This window comes from Nuphar pumila, chromosome 5 (genome assembly GCF_984573655.1).
Source record: "Nuphar pumila chromosome 5, dmNupPumi1.hap1.1, whole genome shotgun sequence".
NCBI lineage: Eukaryota > Viridiplantae > Streptophyta > Magnoliopsida > Nymphaeales > Nymphaeaceae > Nuphar > Nuphar pumila.
Genome location: NC_143253.1, coordinates 92,283,565 through 92,295,010, shown reverse-complemented (window position 1 = coordinate 92,295,010; position 11,446 = coordinate 92,283,565). Strand labels below are relative to the sequence as shown.

At 36.6% G+C, this 11,446-nt stretch overlaps 1 pseudogene; it reads right to left on the bottom strand.

Annotated features, from left to right (window-relative positions):
- Window positions 1-9,489: 9,489 nt before the first annotated feature.
- Window positions 9,490-10,123, bottom strand: LOC149837817 (triacylglycerol lipase 1 pseudogene; annotated as a pseudogene).
- Window positions 10,124-11,446: the final 1,323 nt, after the last annotated feature.

Sequence of the window (11,446 nt, the reverse complement as noted above, 5' to 3'; positions counted from 1 at the left end):
ATGGCTGAGAAAAGTTGTTGAGGATCAATGACAAAGCGTGCCTTTCAGATATGGGATCTCTCATTTTGTTGCAGGTTGACCTCCATCTGTGAATGAAATCTCGTGCTTTTTCATTCTCATTCTGCCTCAGACTGCAGAGATGACTTAATGTCGGGAGTGCTTCTGTGTTGAACAAGAAGCGTTCAATAAATAAATTCACCACTTTATCGAACTCCTTGAGCTCGATGGGATTGATATGCTCAGCATACCATTTAGCTGCAACTCCTTCCAAGCTGCGAGGGAAACACAAGAACAGTGCTCTGTTATCTCTCTTGAATTTTGAACACTCTGCGAAGAAAGTGGCGAGATGGGCTTTCGGATCGCCAGAACCATCGAACTTGATGAATTTTCGGGGAAGGTTTTCGAGATCGTCATCCCCTTCGAGGCCGTCATAGAAGTCCTCACTGGTGAAAACTTTCTTTCTCTTGTCGCGAGCTTGGAGATCCTTAACAACTCGGGCCATTTCCCTGAATTGTGACTGCAGGGGTTCTTCTGTAACATGATTCTTTGATTTGTGGCTCCTCCTTTGTTCTCGCCCACGTTTTTGAAATGTCAGAGGCACCTCATATTCTTCCTCAGTTTCTTCAGTTGATTCAGATTCATCTGAGATTTCTTCTGGCTGAATCTGCTTCTTGGGAACCTTCTTATTCTTGTGCCAGTGGAACTTTTCTCTGAATTGATTTTTTTTTGCACTAGTCCCAGCTTGTTCGCTCATCATTTTATTCATCATCTTTCGGAACATGGAATACATTTGCGGGTCTATGCCATCATCCTCTTGTTGTTGATCTTGATTCACGGGATGATCCATTTCTCCTTCTGAGGCTGAGGAGTGCTGAGGTGATGTGGTTCTTTTTCTTGACCTTGTTCAAACCATCAAATGCTGCGGATGCTCTCTGCAGGGCAAAGACCTGATCAGATCATGAAGGAATTGGCTTTTGGAAGAAATATTTATTGAAAATATGGTAGACAATTTGAAGAAGATATCTCATTACTAGGGACTCAGTCGTCGCGAGAATCACGACAATTGTGTTGTCAACTCTTTTAGCACGAGAAAAAAAAAAAAAATATGCCTTGTTACCTAGGCGAGGTCGTCAAAGCACAATAGAAAAAGAAGAATTTTATTGAAATGAGAAAACATGATTTTATTGATCTTGACAAAGAGGTGGAGGACAAACAATTTGCCACCATTCACGATAATCAGCAGACACTCTAGGACCAGGAAAGATTTTAAGAGAGACAAAGGAATCCCAGCCGTAGCGGGCAGAATGATATGCCCCAGACCATTATGCGGAAGTGAGATCAAACTCTGCCATAACTCCTGATAACAATCGGGCTTCGACGTACTGCTGTCTCTGGGAGAACTGTCGAACACATCTCTCTGGTTAGTAGTAAGTGCAGAAGAATGGTCCCAGTAACTTGAACCTCTTGCCATAAGCATATGTTTATCTGGGAGGAGATAATTGCCGATCAAAATAGTCCCAAACTACATCATCTTCTTGAATGTTATTGATCATAGACCGATACTGTGCCACTGGAAGAAGTTCTTGACCATTATATCTGAAAGAGCTTGCTCGGGCTGGAACATGCTGGAAAAACCAGGATTGAAGTGCGTAGATGCAACCTTCAACTAAGATAGATTCCCCAAGTGAGAATCGGGTCAAACCACAATATAGGAAGGCGAGCGCTGCCATGGCTATGGAGAGACGATTGGTTTGCCGACTTCCCCATCTTCTCATAAGCTGGATTATTCTGATGTCCATATAGTTTTGTCCGTCTGGGAAGAGGGATAATCCTACAGTGCATAAAACCATTGCATTTTGAATCCTTTCTTTAGCTGTCCTGGATAGCGAACTGACTTCAACGAAGGTCCCGTACTGGTGATACAACTCGAGCAGGTCGACATATTCATTCCCCTCCAACTGGATCAAAGGCCAGGATCGGCGGCCTGTCATACGAGCTAAGGAATCTCGGGGGTCTAAACCCTTGACATTAATCAGGAATTAATGTTCTAATGGATCGCTTGGCTGACCGGCTGGTTCTGGTAACCCCATGATTTCTGAAAATTCATCCATTAAAACGGTCATCTTTCCCCACGGGAACCAGAAGGTACATGTTCGAGGATTCCATTATTCTGCCATTGCGTGGATCAGGTTGTCGTTGATGGTCTGCTTTCCAACTGCCGACGCCAGTTCTAATCCGCATTCGCTCAAATGGTCCGGAAACATTCGGGAAAAGCTTTTGAGCCAGGAATAGTACCACCGGAGAATGAAAGTTCCGGTGCTAAGGGCTCGATGTTCAGGACAACCTTGTCGCACCTCGTAGGAGATGTGACCTTCAGAAAAGATAGGATTAACTTGAGTGGATGCCATCGAACTGAAACAGAAAAGACTTGGAATGAGACTTAGGAAAATGTAGGAGATTTTGAAAAATTTTGCAGGCAGGATAAAATGTAGCGGGAAATTCGAGATCCAGTAGAAAGGTAGAATGGAACACCACCTGGAGTTTTGAAAAAAAATAGGATGTTTTTGAAAATCTTCCAGGGTTTGAGAAAATAAAGGAAAAGATGAGAAATATGGATATTTGAAAATATTTTGGGAAAAATGTAAGAAAATAGAGGTATCATACAAACAATCATATCCTGCACAAACATTCATGTACATACAGCATTCCCTAAAAGGCTGACTCTAGATGCATTATTTTGAAAACAGCTGTAGGACCTTAATCCTAACTCTAGGTTCAGATCATCTTTGTCCAATCAAGTTACGCCAATATACCCAAACCGAAATTCGAGGTACGTGGCATATAATTTCGACTTCGGTTCTAAGGTAAGGTTTTCCAACATCCTTGAGCGCCTACCGATATACTTCGGACTGTGGCCCGCGGTACGTGGTAGGGGGGTGTTAACCCAAATAGGTGGCCCAGTTGTGAGGCTCTGTCCCGAACTAGGGTTCTGGAAGAGAGCCCAACAACGTGAAGACCGGGTAATGATAGGTAATTGAGATTTTAAAAAATGATCACATGCAAGAAATAGATAGCTCTAAATCCTAGAGAGATAGACTTTTGAAAATCTTTGAAGAAGCATACATTGTTTGCATTCAGATCCTAAATTGAGGAGAGTTGTATTTAGACCTAAGTCTATGTGAGCATGAAAATATCTCCTCAATTTGGTCCTACCAAACCATGCCTAGGCTATATGCAGTCAATGTCAGCTAGGTCAGAATCTAGGCTCCTAGGCTCACATGATATTGAAAGTAAAGAGCTGACATGTTGTGAACATAATTTCGATAATTGGACTAAGTCAAGCATAATTTGGATCAAACAAGGACAGGTCCCATCTCGGTCGCCAAACCTGTTATCGTCGCAAAATTTTTCCCCGTCTTCCCTTCCTTGCGGAAGAGAGATGGAAAGGCTTTCGCGATTCAAACTTGACCGGATTTTGGAAATTGTTTTGAAATACTCGCCTCCGTTTTGAAAATTGCAGGAAAATCCATGGGATGGGGCTCGACCTGTCGGTACGAGGTTCGACCGTTCCTGCCGCCTTTAACAGGGGTAATCGAACCAAGGACCAAAATTGTGCTTGACTTAGTGAAATTATCAAAATCATATTCTATCCTAAAGGCACAGAGAATTCAGGCATGTGCTATGAGATTTGGTAAAATATAAGTTGGAAAACTATGATGTATGCTTAGAAAATATTTGGAGTTGAAAAGCATTTCTCAGGAAAAGATGGAATCAATCTCTCAGGAAAAACTCAGACGAAGAAGGTTTGAAAATCTAGGGAAAGTTTATAAAGACTTAGAAAATCTTGAAGAAGTGAGAATCTCGAGAAAATCTTGAGAAATTTTATAAAGATCTAGAAAATCATGAAGAAATGATACTCTGAGGAAAATTTTGAGAAAGTTATAAAGACTTGGAAAACTACGAAGAAATGATAATCTCGGGAAAAGTTTGAGAAAGTTTAGAAAGACTTAGAAAACCTTGAAGAAATGAGAATCTCAGAAAAATGGAAGGTATTCTTGAGAAAAGATGGACATTTAAGGAGGAAAGCACTTGTTGGGAAAACTTGGATTTTGAGAATTTTCTTAGGAAAATGATAGAAAATTTTGTAGAAAAAATCATTGGAGAAGGAAATTCAGAACTTAGGAAATTGAAATCCTGAGAATCTGGTTTTTTGAAATATCTGAAAATCAATTTGGATTCTTGAGAAAATGAGAAATTCCTTTGAAAAGAATCTTAAGGAAATAACTTTTTAAGGAAAATCACAGGAAAACATTTGATTTGGAAAATCCAACTCCGAATATCATCATAGTTTCTTGAGAAAATCAATTCCATGAAGTGAAAATCTTTTGAGAAAATCATGAGAAAAACAAATGATGCAGTTGATGTGAATGAATGAATGCACTTTTGAAAAGATTTCTGAAAATTTTATTGGAAAAATGTGGATTAAGCCAAAGTAAATCCTTCATATATTCTGACTGTGGCCATGAATATATTCAGGGTTTATTTGAGTTAATTCACAATATTTTGAAAACATTGGAAATATGAGGTGCATTTTCAAGATAGCCTAAGAGCGTAGGCTCAATGTGACTGGTAGAGAGATGATGGATCTGGGTCTCGTCCATATTCCGACTAGGGCCATAAATATGGACTCCACCGAGTTCATCAACTCTCTAAGAGTTGGTGCACGTGCCATTCGTGTTCATCCATGGTGAATTTTGAAAATTTGAGATATATGCATCATAGAATCAGGATGTTACTGAAATCAAACTATATGAGATGCAGCCTAATCTAAGCAGTAAAAGTAAATGTTATTCCAAGGTTTACATTGGATTGTTTCATTGCATAACATAAAGTAAAAGAAAATTGAAATAGAGCCAAGGAATGTGCATCTTCTAGATTTTTCTGCAAAATGAGAGTTAGTACAAAATAACCAAGAAAATGGACATATATACTATATACAACAAAGATATATATGTAGATATAGAAGTATTTGAATTTATGCTAAATGATATATGGTAATGAAGATATATTTGCAAAAAAGTAAAAGAAAAGGAAAAATATATGTGATATCCAATGCACATGAAGGTATATATATATATATATAAGTATATATATATGTATATATATACATATATACATATATATATACATATATACGTATACATATGGGTAGATATACATACATATCAATATATATATATACTTATAATAAGATAATATACATATAAATGAAAATTCCATATAATGGGTAAAATCAGAAAATATAGGTATAGACAGTTTCTGTAGGTGATTTCACACAACCATACTTCTCAAATTATAATGCAGTTTTCAGTAAAAATGGGTATAGAGCTTCCCTATATATCTATAATGAAGCACGCCAAAGATGGTTGGGAGATCACGATTGGATATAGAGATATCCGTTCATGAATATGGCCAAATATCAAGACTGCACACTTGCAGCAGAAAATGAATATGTGCAGGAAATGGGTTGTGGAAGCATCATGGACTATTTCAAGGATATCATGAAAAGGATATGAAAAGCTTGGTGAAAAGGTGAAAATGTCGTGGAAAATGATGAAATAATATGTATAATTGGTGCTGCAAATGGGGTGATATAGCAAACAAGAATTTAGCACTAAGCTAAGCAAAATCTCATAAAACCAAGGGTGATGTTCCAGCCATATCTTCATAAAACAGGGATTTTAACAGCAAGCTAGACAAAATCTCATAAATCAAATGATGGTGTTCCAACATAACTTCATAAAACAGGAATTTGAATATCAAGCTCATAAATCAAATGATGAAGTTCCAGCCATAACTTCATAAAACAGGAATTTGAACATCAAGCTCATAAATCAAATGATGAAGTTCCAGCCATAACTTCATAAAACAAGAATTTTGAACATCAAGCTCATAAATCAAATGATGATATTCCAGCATATTTTCATAAAACAAGAATTTGAACATCAAGCTCATAAATCAAATGATGATGTATTTATAAGAGTAAGAGAAAAGAAAAATACATGTAATAGCAAATACTCATGAAGGGATATATATATATATAAGTATATATATACATATATATATCCATATGTACATATACACATATACATATAGGTATATATACAATAGATATACATATACATAGATATATATATATACATATAATGAGAAAATATATATGTTTAATGGAAATTCCATATAATGGGTAAAACCAGAAAATATATGTATATACAGTTTCTGTAAGGGATTTTACACAGTCATATCTCCCAAATTACAACATATTTCGTAATAAAATCGGGTATGGAGCTTCTCTATATATCAATAAAGAAGCGTGCAAAAGTTGGTATAAAGATCATGAACGGATATGGATATATCCGTTCATGAACATAGTCAATTTTCAAGACTGCATACTTGCAGAAGATAGTAAATACAACACCTACGTAAGGTGCAGGAAATGCACTGTGGGATAATGAGCTGTTTCAAGGATATGGTGAAAGGGGTGTAGAATGAACAACTAAATATATATATATATATATATATATATATATATATATATATATATATATATGAAAATACCAACGATAGAAAGGACACGCAGCAATAAAATTTCAGAGGCGGATGAATCCAAAAGCGATATGCAGAAAATTAAATACAGACCAACCAAATGAACCTTGAACAAAGAAATCAATTGCACGACGGAAAGTAAACATGTAATTAGAAAATGACAATTGACGGGAAATCAAACATTTCAAAACTGAGGAAATTCCATACATGATACTGCGAAGGTAAATGAACATAGAAAAAAAAATAAAAAGCAAAGAATTGACAAAATCAGAATTACAGGAAAATCAATGTTAATCTGGAAAATGATTGCAATGTAAAACAGAAATTAAGATAGTGGAGCTATCAGAAAATCAAAATGGAAACAAACAAGAAATTTGGAAATAAAGACAAGAAATTCAGATTAACAACAACCAGGGAATTTAGTATTACAACAACAGGAAATGACTTGAAACAATCAAGAAATGCAAATCTGGAAATGAAAGACTGGAAAACAGGAAATTACTTTCAAAACTAGAATGTGAAATAGCTAAGGACAGAAAATAAGGAATGATGTAATAACAGGAAATCGTGTAACAATTAGAACTTGAAAACTGCCCTTAGTATGATAACACAAGAAATAAAATTTTGCAGAACAAAATGTCCTATAATGAATGGAAAACACAGTAAAATCATGATGAATCAAACAGAAAAAAAAAAAAAACGATGAAGAGGATGTAGCCAGCAAAGGAGTTGAAATTTTATCGCATGATGCTTATTAATATGGCTATCTGCAGATTGATAATGCATATATTGCGTTGATGACAGTAGGAAAACAATGACATCTATAAAGAAAACCGAAATTTCAAGGAATCGAATACTCAGAACAACAAGGAAATAAAATAAGAGACTGATCTGAAGGGAAACAAAGAGAGAATGACCCTCACCTTGGGCGAATACAGATTATGCAGGAAAGGTCCTTCCTCTGTTTGTTTATTTGTTTGTTCTTGCTCCCGAATAGATTGAACTCCCTGAATGTTTCGTTGAGAGAAGATGGCAGCGGGCTGGGTTGAATGTGAACACGCTGGGTTGAAGGGGCTGAGTGAACGGGGGAATGTATTGGATCGTCGGATGGGCTGAAATGGATGAAGCGGAAGGTCCTTCGTTGCTAGGGCTGAAGAAGGTGAACTGCAGACGTTGGAGGTGGCTCTCCTGCGACTGGAGCTGAAGAAGGATCGGATGTTGATGGTGGAAGACCTCCGGCTAGGGCTGAAGATGGTTGAAACGCAGATCCTGGAGATGCCCCCCTGCGGCTGGGCTGAAGAAGGTGAAAACGACCTCCTTTCCACCTTGAGAGCCTCCTGCAAAAACCAAAAATCTCCAATTCCAAAATCCCCTCTCGTGAATGCCCTGCCCCCCTTTTTAAAAACTTTCCCCTCTTTTCAAAAAAAAAAAAACGCAGCCCTCCCTTCCGTTACAAATTTTTTTTTTTGAAAACTTTTCAAAGTTTTTGTAACTGAATTTAAAAAACTCGCCGTTTTAGAGGCTGGACAAAATCTTAGGTTTTTAAAATCATTTTGGGTTTGTTGACCTAAGTCTTAGATAACTAAGCATTTTTTTAAAAACTGTTTCTAAAAAAAATGAATAGTGATATCATAAAAAAAAAAAAATTTAATGATAATAATAAATGGGAGATGCCACCTCAGCCATCTTTAAAATTCTTTTGAAAATAAAGCTTTATTTTGTGTTGGCAACTTCTTTTATTTTCAATTGGGGTGCCACATGTGTGTGGGCCCACTAAAAAAAAAATAAACAAATAAATAAATAAGAATTTTAAAAAGAAAAATTTGCAAATTGGTATGAACTTCGGGTGGGTCCCGCTTGAGAATAAACAACTTACCTGAGAGTCTGAGTATGATGCTAGTTCAAAGGCGGGTCCCGCTCCATTTTTTTTTTTTTGAAGATACGAGATAAAACATTATTTGTTTTCAAAAATTTGGAAAAATTGGTTTTTCAAGGCAAAATATGGATAAAAGTAAAAAATTTTGTAAAGAGATTTAAAATCTTTTGCAAAAAGTTTTGAGATAAAATCTTTAAAATCAATATCCAAATATCCAGATTGTTTTTCTTGAGAAAAAATTTGTAATTCAAAGTCCTGGGGGTAAAATGGGAAAGATTGGCAATTTTGAAATCCCAGGGTTTTAAAAATCAATTTTGAAAAAGTTTAAAAATCAAATCTGGATTGACAATTTTGAAAATCAGGAGTTCTGGATCTCAAAATGACACGCTATGCAATGAAATGATGCAAAGTGTTCATGCAATGCGATGCAAAGACATGTTTCAGTGAAATGTCACTCTGAGCTCGGACTTGGAAATTCTAACTTTTTGTCCAGAAAGAGGATTTTGAAATTTGGCAATTTGAAGATGTCTCTGAACCTAAATATAGAAATTTTGAGGCTCAAGAGTGAAATTTAGGATTTTCTGCAAGGTTCAATCTTGGAAAATGACCATTTTGCCCTTCATGGGTTCCGGAGAACCGAAATGAGGTGATTGAGGGTGATATCAAGAAGGTGAGTGAAAATTTGGGGTGTTTACAAGGTAACACTATAGCAGCAGGGTGATCATACATAGGGAAATAAGCTTTTGTAAAGTCAAATCAATGACTTTCTTTTTCTGACAGCGATGGATTAATGGACCCTTTTTCTTGATAGTACCTACTTGGTTGTAGCAAAACTACTTTCATCCAAAGGGTCACTGTGGTGACTGGAGGCTTTAAATAGCGAAATGGTTATGTCCAAGCACTTAGCAGAAAATGTAAGTGTGGTGTAGCCGATAGCAGGTTGTGATGCTGATGCATTGGCAATATCAGAAACTAAGGAAAGCTTGCAGGAAATGGCTTTTGGGTCTTTATGAACCCGGCTGGGAGAGATGCTTAAGGTTTTTGGTTGATGAAGGATGAAATTTATATTTAAGATAGTGATCCACACGAGTGTTGTGGAAGCAACAATCTTTTTTTGTTATAGATGACAAAAAATCACTAGAGTTAATGTGGCCATCACATATAGCTTCCAGTACTCGGATGCATATATCACTCCAGAAGTCAAGCTGGTGCATGCCCATTGCTGACAGCATCTGATCAAGATGTACGCTAACAGCTCTAAGAACAAAGTGGGAACTGATATGATCCAGATATGATATAGGACATAAAAGAGATGCAGCTGTAACCATCTCTGCTATGTCCGGCTGAGTAAAGGCCGATAAAGCCATTATAGTTCCCTGTGAATGACCAACAAAGAAAATTTTAGAACTTGTCATCAAATGAACATAGTCAATCATAGTTGAAAGGTTATACAAAACCAGTTCCTCCCAACTCCAATCCCAGAACTCCTTGTTACTTCCAAAAAGGGAAATATGACCATGGCTCCAACGTACATACGTTTCCAACCCACACATCAAAACCAGAATCTACAAAGATAATCCCCAAGGACTCCTCAACAGAATTTTCAAACCAAGTAGCCCCACCCTGAAAGAGCCCATGTTGTAAAAAAAAAATGCAGGGTCAACATAGATATATAAGATGTATACTACTGTAATTAGCTTAACGAGTTCAATACCTAACAAAAACAAAGCTAATGTAAAATGACATCCAATCTTCATAAAGGGAATTAACATAGACTAATTATATGTAAAAGAAAATAATCATATGAATGCAAGAACATTAAATGAAAACTGGATTCATTATTTGGGATTAATCAACTATAGAATAAACAGTGCCATGATGAATATATTGCAGAAATAAATAAAAAAATGTAAGCCATTAATTTCAACAATAGCTTTAGGTCATTATCTGCTGAAGTAATGATATGAGATGATTCTCAATGAAAATCAAAACACCATGGTTGATGAAGGTAAGAAACCAAACGTCAAGGACAAAGAGCATAATGTAAGCAAGAGGTCAAAATCCACAGGAAAATCAAAATGGAAAAGGGGAATTAATGATTTAAAACAGGGGATCAATCAAAAACTCATTAACAATATTAAAATACTAAATATACATGAAATACAGGTAAAAGCACAATAACAAGAATGTGACAAGCACCTACTCAAACAACGAGAAAGTGACAGGAAAATAAATAGCAGAAAATGTATCACGAAACACAAAGCTAACAGGGAGGTGCTATGATGTATAGAACTTAGCAAGGAGCGATTCTTGAGGCTGTTTGGAGCATCCGATTATCTGGAGATTCTTCCCGAGGGCCTTACCGCAATGGGCAGTTCTTCAATTCAACAGTCACTGGTGACGCACCTCCTTGATATGCTGGAAAGTTTCCAGGTTTGCTGACATTTTCTCCAACTAATCTACCAAGAGCAAACAACGTTTGACCAATACCTTTGTGTAATTTTCCAATAGATTGGTAAGGATAGCTTAACTGATCCTAGTGGATTATACATGAATTGATATATGTTGGGAACGGGAAAAATCTTTTCTTTGGGACTAGGAGGGTGAATAGCATTACCCTACATATGACAGAAGGGGTAAGAAGCAGGAGATGCTTTGGCACCATCCACCTTTCGGCCACTGCCCAGAGCCTAACAAGTTCTGGCAAATCGATCATCAAGAGGTTGCACTTTATATTAACCAGAAAGGGATATTTAGAACTTATAACACAGAAATATTCCAACCCACATGATCAACCAGGATTCATTACCATGATGGAAATGGAATTCCTGATGAAGAGCCTGGGTCAATCAGATTGCAGGGTTTGGATCGGTGATTTAGACAGATAATAAATGAATCAAGCAGATGAATCATGCAAATAAATCAGATAAATAGTAAAAGAATTAAATAATTGAACTAAATAAT